This window comes from Delphinus delphis, chromosome 7 (genome assembly GCF_949987515.2).
Source record: "Delphinus delphis chromosome 7, mDelDel1.2, whole genome shotgun sequence".
NCBI classification, from domain to species: Eukaryota; Metazoa; Chordata; class Mammalia; order Artiodactyla; family Delphinidae; genus Delphinus; species Delphinus delphis.
In genome coordinates this window covers 79,277,973-79,295,992 of record NC_082689.1, presented here as the reverse complement: position 1 = coordinate 79,295,992, position 18,020 = coordinate 79,277,973, and the positions used below count along the sequence as shown (strand labels likewise).

At 39.3% G+C, this 18,020-nt stretch overlaps 1 long non-coding RNA gene across 1 annotated transcript in view; it reads right to left on the bottom strand.

Annotated features, from left to right (window-relative positions):
• The window catches only part of LOC132428173 (uncharacterized), a 468,522-nt gene that overhangs the window by 223,203 nt on the left and 227,299 nt on the right, over nucleotides 1-18,020 (bottom strand). The window contains exon 2 of the long non-coding RNA XR_009520076.1: nucleotides 7,326-7,502. This is a non-coding gene — a long non-coding RNA (uncharacterized lncRNA). The remainder of the gene's footprint in view (nucleotides 1-7,325; nucleotides 7,503-18,020) is intronic.

Genomic DNA, 18,020 nt, shown 5'->3' with positions numbered 1-18,020 from the left:
ATCAATGGAACAGGATAGAAAGCCCAGAGATAAACCCACGCACATATGGTCACCTTATCTTTGATAAAGGAGGCAGGAATGTACAGTGGAGAAAGGACAGCCTCTTCAATAAGTGGTGCTGGGAAAACTGGACAGATACATGTAAAAGTATGAGATTAGAACACTCCCTAACACCATACACAAAAATAAACTCAAATGGATTAAAGACCTAAATGTAGGCCAGACACTATAAAACTCTTGGAGGAACACACAGGCAGAACACTCTGTGACATAAATCACAGCAAGGTCCTTTCTGACCCACCTCCCAGAGAAATGGAAATAAAAACAAAAATAAACAAATGGGACCTAATGAAACTTCAAAGCTTTTGCACAGCAAAGGAAACCATAAACAAGACCAAAAGACAACCCTCAGAATGGGAGAAAATATTTGCAAATGAAGCAACTGACAAAAGATTAATGTCCAAAATTTATAAGCAGCTCATGCAGCTCAATAACAAAAAAAAAAAACAACCCAATCCAAAAATGGGCAGAAGACCTAAATAGACATTTCTCCAAAGAAGATATACAGACTGCCAACAAACACATGAAAGAATGCTCAACATCATTAATCATTAGAGAAATGCAAATCAAAACTACAATGAGATATCATCTCACACCAGTCAGAATGGCCATCATCAAAAAATCTAGAAACAATAAATGCTGGAGAGGGTGTGGAGAAAAGGGAACCCTCTTGCACTGTTGGTGGGAATGTAAATTGATACAGCCACTGTGGAGAACAGTATGGAGGTTCCTTAAAAAACTACAAATAGAACTACCATATGACCCAGCAATCTCTCTACTGGGCATATACCCTGAGAAAACCATAATTCATAAAGAGTCATGTACCAAAATGTTCACTGCAGCTCTATTTACAATAGCCCGGAGATGGAAACAACCTAAGTGTCCATCATCAGATGAATGGATAAAGAAGATGTGGCACACATATACAATGGACTATTACTCAGCCATAAAAAGAAACGAAATTGCACTATTTGTAATGAGGTGGATAGACCTAGAGTCTGTTATACAGAGTGAAATAAGTCAGAAAGAGAAAGAAAAATACCGTATGCTAACATGTATATATGGAATTTAAGAAAAAAAATTTCATGAAGAGCCTAGGGGCAAGACGGAAATAAAGCCGAAGACCTACTAGAGAATGGACTTGAGGACATGGGGAGGGGGAAGGGTAAGCTGGAGAAAGTGAGAGAGTGGCATGGACATATATACACTACCAAACATAAAATAGATAGCTAGTGGGAAGCAGCCGCATAGCACAGGGAGATCAGCTTGGTGCTTTGTGACCACCTAGAGGGGTTGTATCGGGAGGGTGGGGGGGAGGGAGACGCAAGAGGAAAGAGATATGGGAACATATGTATATGTATAAGTGATTCACTTTGTTATAAAGCAGAAACTAACACACCATTGTAAAGCAATTATACTCCAATAAAGATGTAAAAACAAAACAAAACAAAATAAAATTTATAAAAAGACCCGATGCAGCCAAATAAATAAATAAATAATTTTTTTTAAAAAAAGGAGAGAGAATGGAATTGTCTTTCAGTACATCGATACACTTCAGTATTTTTAAGAGTACCTAAAACATAGTAAATGGCCAGTAAATATTGCTGAGTGAACAAATATTGTATTCTGTGTAAGAGATTTAAACCATGCACGTGGCTTGGCTCTTGCTGACAGCCCTACATATCCGACAAGCCTGATGCACAGCTGAATGCATAATAGGAAGAAAATGCCGAGGATGGCTTTTCTTCTTTTCCCAAAAGCTCCTCCCACTTCATAACTTAATGAGGACTTGAAACCTTACAGAATCTCTACCCTGTGCAGTGCTCCACATCACCAACTCAGATGCACCAAAGAAAGATTGTTAAACAAATCTTTCCCTTTGCCTGAGAAACACTGATTAAAATGAAAGAACATTAGTATCGTTTCTATCAGTTCTTTCAGCGTCCTTGACATACTGAAATACTACCTGATCGTAAAGGGCTGCAGCCTATGTTAGCTCCCTCAGAGGGAGGGAAGAGGAAGTCCCTGATCGTTCATGCATCACAGAATGTGGTAGTGGGGCGCGGGCTCTTTTTCTCCCCTCCTCCTGAGGTCATTCTCCATTCTGAAGCCCTGAGCAGTCTCAATAAACTCTTAAAATTCTCCCACCGAGTCAGTGTACAACCAAACCTACCATGATTCATTGAGGTGATCAAACTTGTTCTTCAATTTATTAAGCTATTTTCCTCAATGATAGTCCATGGCAGTGGGAAAAACCCGATAATTTATGTGCCTACCCCCTGATACCTTCCACTGGGACTCATGCCTTCTAAATATTAGTAGGAATGAGACTTACAGAGAGCAGCCCCCCAAAACCACTTTGTAAATGAAGGGGAAAAAAAAAACTCAGACCAGGTCTTCTCACCCAAATAAAACAGAATGTCAAATCAATTATGAGGTTATACTAAAATGGGTATAATACTTTGATGTGTTTATTATATTTGCTTTCCTTCAATTCTGCAGTCTCATACTTAATCTACAAATGAGGAAATCTTCATGGTTGTAGGTTTATCAGCATCATAATCTGTATAATAATCTATATTCTTACAACCGCTCTGGTCTTCCTCATGCACTATACCCTGGAGCAGTGAGGAAACCAAATCTTCATCAATGATAATTTTGTTTACAATTGTCTCTTTCAGATAATTCAGTCCTTAGCAGTGCTCCCTGCTCCTTCTCTCTGTCACCTTCAGTGATTGTATTCTTTGCCTGCCTGTTGTGTCATTTGTTTGCTTGTTATATTGGCATTTGTAACTGGTGAACTTGAGGTCTGTTTTCCCTGGATCTGGGTCTCCCTGCCATCATGATCCACCCTCAGCTTTCAGTACCATTATTATCCACCCTGCAGGCTGTCTTGTCTTAGCCACTCCCTGTCTTGTCCCCAAAGTCTGCCATTTAATGCCCGTATCTATAAATTGTACCCTATTCTTGCTCTAATTCACCCATGAGTGCCATTAGCTATTTTCTTCATCTACTAGTTCTACATCAATATGGCTGCCCATCGTGGTGGTGAGACTACCCTTTGAGGTAAATCCCAAATGAGAAATGAAGCAAAATCCCCTCTGCTTTCAACTTTACCTTCAACCTATCTGATACAACACTCACCCTGACATAGTGGCCTGGAATAGGGGCTGGGTGAGGGGAGAATACTTGTCTCACTGTCTGCCTCCTTAGTCTCTAGGCTCTTTTCCTCCCCATAACCCACCAGGGTTATCACTATACCCTGTTAGAACCATGCATGATAAACAGAGTTCAGGGAATGAAAAACTGAGAAAAGAATATGAATCAGGAGCTTTTAAAATGTATTTACTAAATTAAAAATAGAATTACCATTGATCCCAGCAATTCCACTTCTGGATATACACCCAAAAGAACTGAATACAAGTACTCAAAGAGATATTTTAACGCCCATGTTCACAGCAGCATTATTCACAGTAGCCAAAACGTGGAAGCAACCCAAGAGTCTATCAACAGATGAATGAATGAACAAAATATGGTATGTGTACACCAACAACGGAATATTATGCAGCCTTAAAAAATAAGGAAATTCTGACACATGCAGTAACATGGATAAACCTTGAGGACATTAGGCTAAGTGAAATAAGCCATTCACAAAAGGAAAAATACTCAATGATTCCACTTACATGATGTAGGTAAAGTAGTCAAATTTATAGAGACAGAAAGTAGAAGGGTGGTTGCCAGGTACCCAGGAGAGGGAGGGAATAGGAAATTATTGTCTAATGGGTATGGTGTTTCAGTTTTGCAAGATGAAAAGAGTTGTGGAGATGGATGGTGGTGATGGTTGCACAACAATGTGAATGTACTTGATGCCACTGAACTGTACCCTTAAAAGTGGTTAAGATGGTAAATTTTATGTTACATGTATTTTACCACAATAAAAAATTTAATGTATTTATTAGGTCTGTTTACTTCTGCACAAGGAACTGAACAAAAAAAAACTCTATGAGACGGCACGCTGAGGAAACCAACATGTGTATTTGATTCTAAGGAAAATAAGCATGGAGAAGGATCTTCAATAAGGGAGACTTCCTAGAAGGCCCTCGAACCAGAAGATATTCAGGTTTCTTTGACAAAACTAATACCCTGATACTAATGAAGAAGGAATTGCTCTTCAGAAGTTATTTGCTGAGATTGTTCATAACCAAAGAAGAAGCATAATATTTACTTTTCCTGAAATTTCTTGCTCTGCATACGGGGCCACTCTTTTCTCCAAATCTTGGCTCAAAAAGATTTTCAGAGTGCACCATTCAAGTTTTAGTCTCTGTAAATAGTCCTCCCTGTACTCGTGGAATCCTCAACTTGTACCCTTAGTGCCTAGAATAGTACATGGTACATAAGATACCATGTACAATATGTACAATAGTATATAGGTTTCGGTGAGGAGTATGTTTCAGATGGGGACTAATCCAACACCAGTTAAGGATCAGTTACATTAGTTATCCATGAGAGAACTGTTGGGGGACTGAAGTAAGGGAGTGGAAAGAGCTATGCACCAGCAGGGGATAGATTCAGGAAATGCAAAATGATGGGATTTAGCATACAATCAAGGGAAAGGTAATATCACTTAAGGAAAAGAGGAAGATATGCCTGCTGCTGAAAATTATGCATCCCAAATCAGACATGATATAGGCTATGTTTCTCGAAAGATGGCAATAGCAAGACTGCTGTTTATGTTTTCAAATAAATAAAAAATCTGGCGCCTGACAGTCTGCTGCATGTTAGCTATATAGCAAGTAGGCAGATGGGAAAGATGCTTGGGAGAAAGAAGAGGCAGCTTCAACCCGGGGTGCCGAGGACCTGTATTTCCAGTTACTCTGGCTGTTGCACAACAGGTTTGCCACCAACCTGTGATTATCTGAGCTTATGGGGGAGCAGAAATAAAGAACCAAGGACCCCAAAAAGAATCTGCATTTCACTTTGGAAAGCATTTTTCAAACGACACAATTACAAGTCTATCCCTATTCAAGGAATTCACGTTATAAACCCTACAATTAAGTCTGATGCAAAAATGTGACTTGCAAGTTGGTAAACTACTTCCACGTCCTGTGCCCCTGCTCAACTCACACTTATCACGTCTCTTGTGTCTGCGTCTGAACACAGTGCATGGTCTCTGGGATTATAAAATTGCCACCTTCTACTCTCATTCTCTCCAACCATTTGCTTTTGGTGATTTGAAAGCAGATAATCTAGGCAGGATCAGCTACATAAATTTGCGAGGCCCGGCGCAAAATTAAAATGCCAGGCCCCTTGTCAAAAAATTATTAAGAGTTTCAAGACGGCACCCACAACTGTGGGCTCTTCTGAACAGGGGACCCGGTGGGACTGCACAGATCACACATGCACAAGGCTGGCCTTGTACCTTGGCTTTAACATAAAGCAGCTGGGCCAAGTTGTGTTAGAGGCGGTGCAGAGGGTGGGAGAGGAGGAGGAAGCACAGACTCACTACCTTGTAACACTTCTTAAAATAAGGGAAATACCTGTTTCATTGTCTGACAAAATCATAGCTACCTAAATCCACCCCATATGTGCCTATCATAACAGTCTACCCATTAAACAGGTGGTTAACCAGGGGTAACCGAAAGGGAACAGCTGCAAATACTGTTAGCTAGAGTGAATGACAATTCCTGTTTGAAAAGTGAACTGATGGGTGGATAGATATATCAGCTGTCTAGAAGACAAATTCATTAAGGTAAACATGCTCCCAACCATTGTGTGGAACACCCAGAGGAGGCAAATTGAGGGGTGCTAGTTTCAAACTACATGGTCCACAGCGCTTCAACCAAAGGCTAGAGGTGAGAATTAGTGATGAGCCAGAGAGGAATCTCTTTCATTCACTTTAATTCCTCTCACACTGTGGAGTGAAAAACAGAAAAGAGATGCCTGGAATGCCCTATCACTAACTTTAACCCTAACTTACCTGCAAATTGGTTGGCCTGAGGAACTCCCTCTGAGAGGGAAGAATGCAGTAAACCAAACCTTCGTTCACTGCTCAGGGCATTTTTACGTAGCCCCTATTAATAATATTCATGAAATTTAAAACGCACATGCTCATATATGAGGGGCTCCTGCTGAATCTGGAGCACAGCTTGTGTAAGAGCTTGTGATCTACAGCATATAACTAATTTCCCTCAGATGGGGAAATTCCCACAGTACAATCATAACATGGGGTGAGATGTGGAAAGTCACAGGTAACCAAGATTTGTTTACAGTTACTATTGGGGTCATCTCTTCAGCTCTTGAGCAGTCTGCTCAGCCACCTTCAGTTCTCTGCCTACTTGGTACAAGTGAGTACAAACCCAGAATGCCACATTGAAAGAGAAGCAACTGGTTTGTTCAGATTTAACGTCAAAATATTATTCTAAAATTATATTTTGTACATTTGCATTACAAATGCTCATGATCCTAACAGCTAATCTATTGTAATATGTCTATGAACTGGTTTCCTCGTACGGGGCCTAAAAGGTGTTGTCCGGGAACTAAGGTAGGGAAGAGAGATGGTCTGGAGAAATTTAATGCCAGCCATGCCTCTTTCCATTTCTGTTAGTTTAATCTCTAGAGATGGCATTTGGAAGCATTCTTCTTACAGACTGAAGCAGAGTGAAATGAAATGAAGTAGGAAATGGTCAGAGTTGGGAAGGAAATGTTGGAAACTGGTAAGTTGTGTGTCTAGTAAATTTTTTAAGCTAAGAGTTAGTTGTAGTGTTTTTCTACAGGGCAGAGTTGGAAAAAAGCACAGGCTCTAGAATTAGCAAGATCTGACCTTCCAACTCACTTCTTATGCAACCTTTGAAAAATCACCTAATCTCTCTAAAGTTCAGGTTACCTATCTATAGAATTGGAATATAAAGACCTGTATGTAGGTTTGTCCTTTGAATTTAGTAACTTAATATATTCAAGACCCCAAGCACAGTTCCTGGCATACAGACACTTAATAAATGTCACTGTCCTTCTCCATTCTCTTTCCCTCTTTTCCTTTTCTTTTTGCTTTTCTCTTTTCCTTTGGTCTTCATCCTCCACTCTTCGTTACTAAGAAGACGGAATTTCTCCTCCCCAGAAAATCATTACAATCTTTTTCAGAATGAAGCAAGTACAAGATGTGAAGTATATTGTCTTCTAAATCCTAAATTCCTGAATTTAAGCCCTGCTAGTTTCCAGCATGTGTTCCTGGTAGCAAACGTTTATATCCAATGATTTTCATTTCTTACCTTGCTGAATCATGTGCCTTCTTTAGCAGGAAGCAAATCAACAGGAAACTTCTTGATATGCTGAGGTGCTGTACTTTAAGACATTCTTTCATTTCCGTGATACAGAAATATTCCTTACTGGAGCACATGTTTCTAACAAAAGTATTCATTAACTTCATGGCTAGTGCCAAAGACATCCTGTAGAAAAAGAAGTGATTCTCAGTGTAAGTTGCTCATTTCTTTGGGCTGTGAAATTATATTGTAGAAAATGCATAGAAATACATTTCTATATACAAGCACATGTGCACACATGTGCACATAGCCTATTGTTGGAAAGACTTGCTATGGGCACTGGTACTTTTGGAAACTAGAAACCAAATGGGATTAATTACCTTAAGTAAATATAGACAACTATAAAGCAAGGTTTTAACTATGTTTCTTTATATGGTAATACATCTCTATTTCAAGTCCCTAAACGACCAATCTATTAGCTTGGAGATGTGTCTGTGGCAGACACTGCTAGCTGGCTACGTAATACACATTTTCTTCTTTTTCCATGGTTAATATAACCTTGATTTTATTGGGGGCAGCCAGATAACCTCCCTTGCAGCTAGAGGTGACCATGTGACACAGTTTTAGCCAGAGTGGACAGAAAGTTTCTGGGATTACCAAGAAGGTTTTGTTTTCCTGATAGAGGTGCCTTCACACTTCCCCTGTTGCTTTCTCCTTCTGCTGACTAGATGGCTGAAGCCACAGCAGCCATCTTACCACAATGTGGGAAAGGCCAGGAGAATGGCAGAGACTACGGCCTCCATATTCTTGCGCTACTGCATCCCTGAGGACTTCCCTAACTTGCTTAAGCCATTGTGACTTGGGTTTTCCTCTGAAAGCATCCCCAAACTGCCATAATAATCCTCTTCCTTGGCCAGAAATTTCCATTAGATTTGTTTCTTTGGAGTACATATGCATAATGATATTTGCCATATTCTGACTACCACACTTGTTGAGGTGACCAAAAGAGAATCTATGAGTATGTTCTGAAAACTGTCGAGCACTTAAAAATGGTAATTAGTATAATAAGGACAATGTCATATTCATCTCTCTATCCCCAATAGCAGGTACAGTGTCTGCCCCTGGTTGTTCATTATGCATTTAAGATACAGGAATAATTTTGTTTCTTTAAAAATCAGACTAGCTGGAGTACAGGTCAGAAAGCATAGTCAAGCCCTGCCTATCCTGTACAAGAATGGCAAATATATAGCATGCCTGCCTACACTCCCGCTTCTCTAACTGCAGACATAATCAATGAAACAACCAATCCTCCCAATGAGAGAAAAATTATTCTCAGCATAGTGCCTTAGACAGTTACTACAAATCCATCAGCTTAAAAACAAGAGATTATTTGTAACCTACAAGGAAAAGGCAGGTGCTCTAATAATGGGAGGTCAAGGTCCTCCAGGACTGAGCCTCAGGTTGTTAGAAGCAGCACCATAATGGAAGGAACAAAGTGAAATATCAGGTCCCTGTTGATGGAGAAATGATAGAAGGCACCACCTGGGAACACAGCTTCAGGACTGGAGGTCAGGTCTGGCAGCGGATGCAGGATGGCTAAGTCCAGCAACAAGGAGGACCAACCAGGAGGTAGCCAAGTAGCTTTATTCCTACATCTCCACGCCTATCACCACTTCACACCCTTGCTCTACTCTCCTTTTATGTAAGCGTTCTTCTCACTGTTACCTGTCTTTTTTCTTCATCATCTTATGTCACCTCACATTTCTCCCCATTAAGGGGTACCATGATTCAGTAGAAATGCTTTGCAACCAGGCAGATCTGGATTCAAATACTAGTCCTTACAGGGTGGGGAAAGTTGAGTGGATTGTTAAATCTCTCCGTCTCCACGTTTGTCCAAAGAGGATAATGACAGAACTTCACAGGCTTGCGGTTAGTATGGAACATGCTTAACTACAGTGTAACACAGGGTCCGGCGTATTGTAAGAGCTCTTCCTCAGCTGGAGTAAGAGTTCATTTGCCATCTTAGATCCTGGACACATTGCCATCTCTCAGGAATAAAGAAGTTACCTAAGATTCAGTATGGTTCCAGACATTGTGTAAGGACTCAGTGAATATTCTAATCCATGAAGGAAGAGAAGCTTATTTGGAGCAAGTGAAGTCATAGGTCTAGTTTGTACAAAGTAATTTCAATGAATACCCACAATGGTAACTTCACCCTGTTCTCAGACAACCAATGGCCATCAGACATATTACACTTTAATAAACTTTAATGAAAGGAACTTCAAATTCCACTTATATTTTCCAGTGAAATTCTATCTGCTCCAATAATTTTTAAACATATGGAATTTATTTTCCCTCACACCTGGCTATATTTAATTTGTTATGAGAGGTTCCTGACTGTATTATGTGACCTATTCCCATGATGCTTAAGAGTTAAATGTGTTTCCTGCTTTCCTGAATTCCAAATAAACTGAATAAAATAACCAATCCTTGGATACACAAATATAATATCCTGAGCCTGCATACACACACACACACACACACACACACACCGTGTTCCTGTTTTCTATTAACTTGCAGCTTGTGGATATGAGGGACAGGAGAAGTAATAAGGACAAGGAAATTATGAACCACTTAAAGAGAATTACTTGAAATTTTCATATTGTGGTTATTCTTAAATGCTCTCATCCATCCTAATAACTTAGTATGTTACTGACACCTTAATAATTTATTCATTTGTTCATTTGATTTGTCTGGTTTTTTCCTTATGAGCTAAATAGTGTGAATACTTAGAATAGTATTTCAAATTTGAAAAGGAAAAATTGCTTTAAAAACACTAACAACAATAACAACATAATACCCTATTCAAATGTTAGCCGTATATTTTCTTAGGCCTATCTTAAAAATAAAGGCTCAAGTGTAACTATTCAATACCCATTTTTTAAAATCAAGACTATTCTGCACCCATTATTATGATATATTAATTCTATCCCAAGAAGACAGTCTTATATTCTATTTCCACAATTTCAACTATTAAATGATGTTTTATAATACTAGAAATGTATACAAATTGCATTTCATATCTAGTTTTGCAGGTGTAAAGGCAATATGGAACAGTGAAGAAGCACCATCTGAGAAACCAGACGTGTGAGATATGGTTCCTTCTACCACTTTCTGTAAACATAATTTAGACTAGTCATGTGTGTCTCTGGGCCCCAGTCAGCTCATGTATAAAGTGGGGTTAATAGTTCAACCATCTCAAACCAAGGTGCTGAACTATATGATCCAGTGAAGAGCTTAAGAGTATGATCTTTGCAGTGCCAATTATTAGCTGTGTAGCCTTGGGCAAGTCACTTAATCTCTGGATCTCCCATCTTCACTGAGAGGTGAAGGTTAAATTCAATGATGCCTATAAGCCCTTTGACATAGTTCCTAATCATGCCATGGTGAGAGTTTGGTAAGGGTCAGGTACCACGGTTTTTGTTCATTGACATACCCTGAGGACCCAGGAGACAGTCTGACACATAAGTGCTTAATAAATATTGTTGAATTCATTTTAACCGAAATACCAACTGAGGTCACACTGACCCTTAAAATATAAGTAAGATTGACTCAAAATCCCATCTCACATGCTTTAGGAAATTCAGTGTCTTACTCAAGAATTTTATAAATGTATGGAATCTTACTATTCTCTCTGTCATATCTGGTTCAGATTTCCTTCTTCTCTTGTGGTTTATTTTGTTCTCCATTATAAGGCTTTTTTCTATTTCTTGATTGCCACAGTTACTTTCCTTTGATTAGCTCCACCATACACACACCCACAATCCACAACACAAATAACCAGATACCATTCTCATGACGAACCTATGTTTATCTGATTCATAGGAGGATTTAGGAGTAATGGTGAGTAACGGTAAATCGCAGAGCTATACACAAGACAACCTGCACTTGAATGTTAAGCTTCTTCCTACCCTAATAAAAAAATTGTTCACAAAAAATAATTATGAGAACACTTATAGCAATTATTTTGAATACGTATATTTTATTGTTCTAATTAAAAAAATCGTATCTTAGCAGTTGCCACCAGAATCCTTCTCAGATGTATGACATTTGTTTGTTTAGAAAGGTTTATTTATTTACCATGAGTAGGGATAAAAATAAAAGAGTTTAAATATTTCCCAACTCTCCTTTAGTTGATCTCACAAATACACATCCTTCCATCAGCCAGGCATATCAGAACCCATCTGACACGAGTATCGGAATCTCTTTGATGTCTATTCTGTACAACCTGTGTGAGACGTCACAGGTTTCATTTCTGAAGGTTCAGCAGTTTGTTTAGGAAAATGCCACTCAGAGAACCAAAAGAGCATCTGTCTGGATCCAAAATTAGTATCTTACTCACCATATGTATTGCCACCAGGAAGACATTCTGGATGAATGTGGCAGAGTGTTTTTCAAAGTGTTCTTTTGTAATTTAGAAACTGTTAAGCCTTAAAATGAGACTGTGAGGATATGAAAATGAAGTATGGTAGTAAATATTCTTTTCAGCAAATGGATTACTTACCATAAAAGAAATATTCTATTTCATGTTATTTCCCCAACTCTTGAGAATACGAAGAACAGGTTAGGTATTTTTACTCCATGTGATGAATAAGAACAATCCCCACTGCCAAGGGATACCCACAGAAGTTATCTACAAGGGAGGTTGCTTGGGTTTAGAGCCTGGAATGCTATGTCAGGAATTTTCCAAGCTCGTAGAAGCAGGTTCAGTACTAGTCATTCCCTCTTTCCCTTAGAGAGATCCAGAGACCCAGAGCAGCATTACTGGGGATAGAAGGGCCAAAAAGCTGTCACACTCCTTCAGTGAGGTAAGAACTGGAAGGGTATCCTGGACCACATCTGCCCCATTTCCCAAGAAATAGTCCATGTTCTTACTAATACCATCTTATGCTTGTACACCATCTTTGTGAGCATAGTGATTCATTCAGCAAACCATGTCTAAGGCACTGTGCTAGCTTTTCACAGGAGAGACAGCAGAGTGTTGAGATCCTGGACTCTGGAGCTAGACTGCCAGGGTTCCAGTCTTGGTTCTGCACCTGCCAGCTCTGTAACTCTGGGCACATAGAGTTTTCTGTGTTTCACTTTCCACGGGAATCAACTGGAGTAATCACCTATCTCAAGAGGGAGAAAAGAGGATAAAGGGGCAGTCTAGCAAAGAAAACAAACAGGTATATGACCAATCCAAGTAGTATCCAAACAATGATGTGTTAAAATAGAACTACTAAGCAAATACCTATACCCAAGGAGGTGGGGATTAGGGCACATTTGCATCTAGAACACTAGAGTGATGGTAAAACCACTCTAAGATAATACACCAAAATGACTGTTCAAGATGACACAGGGATGGAGTCTGAAGGAAAAAATAGGAATATTTATAAGTCCCATATAGACTCTATTGTGCTTCTCACCTTCTGAGCTATCCCCAGAGTCTTACAATATATATGTAAATAATTGAAATAAATAAATATTATATTATTTATTTATATGATATATTATATGTATGTGTACATATGTGTGCATATATATACCATCAACTTAGTACATACCTTTGGATTTAGAACCAGAACACCAGGTAAGCTTACGCTACTAAACTTCATTAGTCAGTCAGTCAGTCCATACCACCAAAGACAGATCAAAAACGCTAGCATAATAAGCATTCCTGGCAAAGTACATATCCTTCCCCAAGCATCATACAAATTACCTTTAAGAAGACTTGTATTCAAAGTTCCCCAAATCCTAAAGTCTTTGGGAGAGAAATACTGAACCCTCCCTAATAGTCACATCAAGTTCCATTTATAATACTGTTCTGATCACATTTCCCTCTCTTAGAAACCTAAAAATTAAACCCCGGGCTCTGAGACAACCCATAAAAACTGTGGCAATAAAAAGCAAAAAGTGCAGACTTTTAAAATAGGTCTGAGAATGTCATTGTTTCCAGAATGTAGAAATACCATGATTTAAAACCCTGGTTAGAAGCAAGGAAACCGTTAGCAGCTGGCATGGAAATTACCCCATTATTTATTACTGTTATTAGGTGAGATTCTTATGCCACATAACTCAATAGAGAATAACATCTATTTGATTGCATGGGATGAGAGTCTGGTCCATTATTATTAATTTGCCTTCACTCTAGCCATTAAGTGACTGTTCCTTTGGATCATAAAAAGTAGTACATGAATAACACAAAAAGGTTTTTACCCCATTCTCAGTAAGATAATGAATGCCAGCTACTGTACCAATAAAAGATTCAGCCGCCTGCTTGGATATCTTTCTGTCACTGGGCTCAAGAGCAAACAAAACTGCGTCCAACTGGTGTCCACTGAGTGAATATTGCTCCTTCCCTTGGTTGTTAATCAGTTCAGAACGCTTGAGTTTTAATGAAAGAGACTTGCAATTGCATTATGTTTGCTCTTGATGCATTTCTTATATTTAAGGGTGAATCAGCATTTAGCGTAATTCTTTTACACCTCACTCACCTGCCATTACTCAGTCGGGGCCTTCAACCTTAAATAACTTTTTAGATAATCAAAGATTTCTGCTTTAGACACCCAAGTTTTTAAACTTTAAACATCTCTAAAATAAATCTTTCTATAATGGTAGGTAGGCACACCTTTTCCCTGTTTACTTATTATTTTTTTGAGTGTGCTGAATCTAAGTTAACATTGTCTTGATGACTGCTTTTTTAGATTGGTTATTGTTTTAGGCTAAGCTTCAAAGGCAAGGTTTCTATTCAGTGCTTTTGCCCTTGTAGTAGTCAGCGTTCTTCAGAAAAACAGAACCAGTAGGATCTATGTAAATATATAGAGTAAGAGATTCATAATGAGAGATTTGCTCACACAATGATGGAGAATGAGAAGCCATCGGCAAACTGGAGGCCCAGGGAAGCTGATGGTGTAGTTCCAGTCCAAACCCAAAGGCCTGAGAACCAGAGGAGCCAGTGGTGTAAGTCCCAATCTGAGACCAAAGACCTGAGAATCAGGAGCACTGATGTCCAAGAGCAAGAGAAAATGGAAGTTCCAGTTCAAGCAGAGAGAGAAGATTTGCCCTTCCTCCACCTTTTTGTCCTATTCAAGCCCTTCAGCTATTGGATGATGCCCACCTGCACTGGTGAAGAGGATCTTCTTTACTCAGTCCACCAATTCAAATGCTAATCTCTTCCAGAAACACCCGCACAGACACAACCAGAAATAATGTTTTACCAGCTATCTGGCATCCCTTAGTCAAGTCGGCACACAAAATTAACCATCACAACCTTCAAGCATCCAATGCAGTTCACGTGCCCATCTCCAAGTTAGAAGCTTACTGAGTCCTCTGTCCCAGGCAGCTCCCTAAGTCCTCCTGTGGGTGCCCCAACACCCAGGGGTCTGGGCAACTATGATTTACCCTTATGTATTACCAACTGCTGTCTCAGGGCAGAGTCTCCTCACAAATATTGTGTCTCAAGACCTCTTGGTCATCCACTGCAAGCCATTTCCACTGGGTTCCACACTCTCCACATAGATAACAATAAGATTCCTCACTACCAGTGCTTAGAACTTCTCACTGACTTTTTGTTAAGCCTGTTCTCAAACTTCACCTGCATCCAGAAGTACTTGCTTCTGATTTTTATGCTTCTTCCATCTGCGAGGGTCTCTGCAGCCTCAGGGCCACACTAGTCTCTGATCCACTCTGCCTGGGACAGAGTATGAGTTAATAACATTTGACCCCAGGATACATGTCAGTGGAACTCAGTATTAAGTCCCAAGGTCCAGTGGTCCAGATGCCATTGCTGGCCTCCTTAAAGACCTCCTGGACGATGGAAAGGATGTTGCTAGAGCTCCTGATCATGGGCTGCAATTCAGGTTTGGGCCTAGGTTCTATATAATGGTTAATCAGAACAAAGGCAAGTGACCTGGCAAGGACTTAGTCTTATAACTTGTCCTAAATTTGCAGGAGTAGGGTATGGAGGCAGTAATGAGTAATGGTTAAGAACACAGACTCTGCTATCAGACTACCTGGGTGCCAATCTCATCAGTAGCTCTTTCTAGCTAAACTTGGGAAGGTTTCTGGAGAATAATGAGTAGCATTCCTCCACCCAGTGTTGTTAAGGAAATCATTGGTGTGAGAAACCATCTACATTAAGATGGTTTAAATTGGTTTAAATTAAAACCAATTACATTAAGCAGATTTTATTATTCCACTCTTTTCATCAACATAACTATTCCAGGAAACTCTGGCCTGGAAAACAATAGTTTTTTATTCCAAGAACTTTCTGAAAGACCAAATAACTCTTTAATAGAAAGCGTAAAATGATAGTTTACACCCCCAGACTCCTGGACTCCTTGTTTCTAAATTCTCTTTGCTGTGTCCAATTCTAACCTTTATGTCGTGATCTTTATCCAATCCTAATCAAGCCCCCTGTTTTGAAAGTCCCACCATAAACCAGTCTTCTAAAATTTCAGTAATATCCCAACATTGCCTTTCCCTCTCTGAAGTACTACTAACACTCTGTCAAGGTAATGCTCTCCCTTATAGCAGTAAGTAAGAAACTTGGCTTTGTCTTATCGACAGATTGTTGTCAGGGTATTTTGGGGAGTCAGAATATATAAAGCCCTCAGCTTGATGCTGGTCCCACCATAAGTACTTTATGAAGTTAAATATGTAGATGCCCTGCAGCATTAGTCACAACAGTCAAAATGTTGGAGGGAAACTAAATCTCCATCGATGGATGAATGGATAAACAAAATGTTACATATAGTGGTGAATACAATGGTGTATTACTATTACATACTAGATTTTTCCAGATTTGCAACCCACCTCTACCACAGTGCCTGAACTGCTTGCCAAGAGCAACTCTTTTGCATTAAAGTGTAGAAATAAACAAAGACCAAGTCAATGATAAAGGCAAAGGCTATATATTCAGCATTTACTATATATAACAAGGGGGTCAGCCACTGCCACTTGTGTTTTGGCAGAGACTCAAAGGTAGGTAAAGGAGTAGGAAATGTTTATGGTGGAAAAAAAGGAGGCTGAAGGTATGCCTTTATTGAAAGCTATTGGCTTGGGAAGCTATAGGCAGGCCAACTAGATGCTGGGCATCCTTTGTGATTGGTGAGGGATGCATATTTGGCTTTCTCTGGTTGGTCCTAAGTTTGAAGCAGGGATAAAAATTAGAGAAGCTGTCAGTTATAAATCAAGTCCTGGCCATTTTGCACCAATTGTTACAGAAGTTATTGTTTAGGTTCTTGGATTGTTATTAGAGATAGCAATCAGGCTTACTGCAAGTCTGACTTAACAGTAGGTTGGTTTCCTGGGTCGTTTATTGTAGATAAGGGGGTTGGTTTCCTGGACAGGCAGCAGGTCACAATCTTATTTTTATACATGATCTGGCCATTGTCCATTTGTATATTCAATTTCTCAAAGCAAGATCTGTATGGGAGCTTGTTTTTATCTTGTTCTTTGGGTTCTGTGGCATGGTTCTCAACATAGTGTTAAGTGTATAAATTTGCATAAATAAATGAATGACTTCATGGTGGATATTGGGAGTGAATCCAAGCTAAGTTAATTGTATAAGCTGATGTGACCTTGAAGGAAAAAGAAAAACAAACTGATGGAATTCAAGTTAAGAACAGAAGGTTTGGGGCACAAGGGGAGATATGGTGAAATCTCCTGGGATTGCTTCTTCAGAAATACCTTTGACATCTAAGTCTCGGTTCTGTTCCCAGAAAACTTTTCTTGGTAAAAATTTACCTGGTCTTTTGGATTTGCCCAAAAAAATGTGCAGCAAAATGAAATCTGACTGCTAGTTTCAAAGCATATATAGTCATGGAACTAGAAGTATGAAGCATGGAACACTGCACAGACTGGACAAGACTACGTATAGGGTCAAAGGTTGAGGGTGTAGAGTGACAAAAGACAAAGGATAGGATGAGAGAGTGTCTTTGGAGACAGTTTTGGGGGTGAATGCTACCCTACTCAATGGCTCCTATATCTACAATTAAATCCCCCCAGAATCTGGTCTCCATCTGTATTCCCCAACTCATTTCTTCATTCTTGGAAGAAAACTGGCAGGAAGCCAAACTGCCTACCAAAATGTACTCTGCATTTTTTTTTAATCTTCTTCACTTTTCTTCATCTCATCCCTGTCTTGCCTGCCTTAAGTTCATCTTTTCTTTTCCTTTTCAAGTCAGTATCTATTCTACCTATCTTTTTCAACCCAATCCTAAGCCAATCTCTTTGAGACCGAAACGTGGAAGGGATAATGGCTTACAGTTCCCTGCATTGCTACAGTCCCTATTTCAGAGTTTCACACATGGTAGGCAGACAGTAAATGATGACTTATTGTGGCAATTATTAAGGGTCTCTGGCACTGCTAGATGAGTTTTCATGTTAAGTCTTGGCTCAAGTTATAAACACAGCACATGGCTTCCCTGAAATAAGTTCATAATCTGTTTACTTATTATACATTAAATGAATTATTCCTAGTAAAACAGTATTCATTTTCCTCCTAAGTATTAGCTATAATTTCAGTGGTTAATGAGTAACTGAAATAGGTTACTTAAGTGAATGTTTCCTGTGTTTTCACTGATCACAATAAGATATTGTACACCCATTGTTTCCCATATTTTTCCAAATACAGCAGTATTAGTTTTATTTTAACAATAA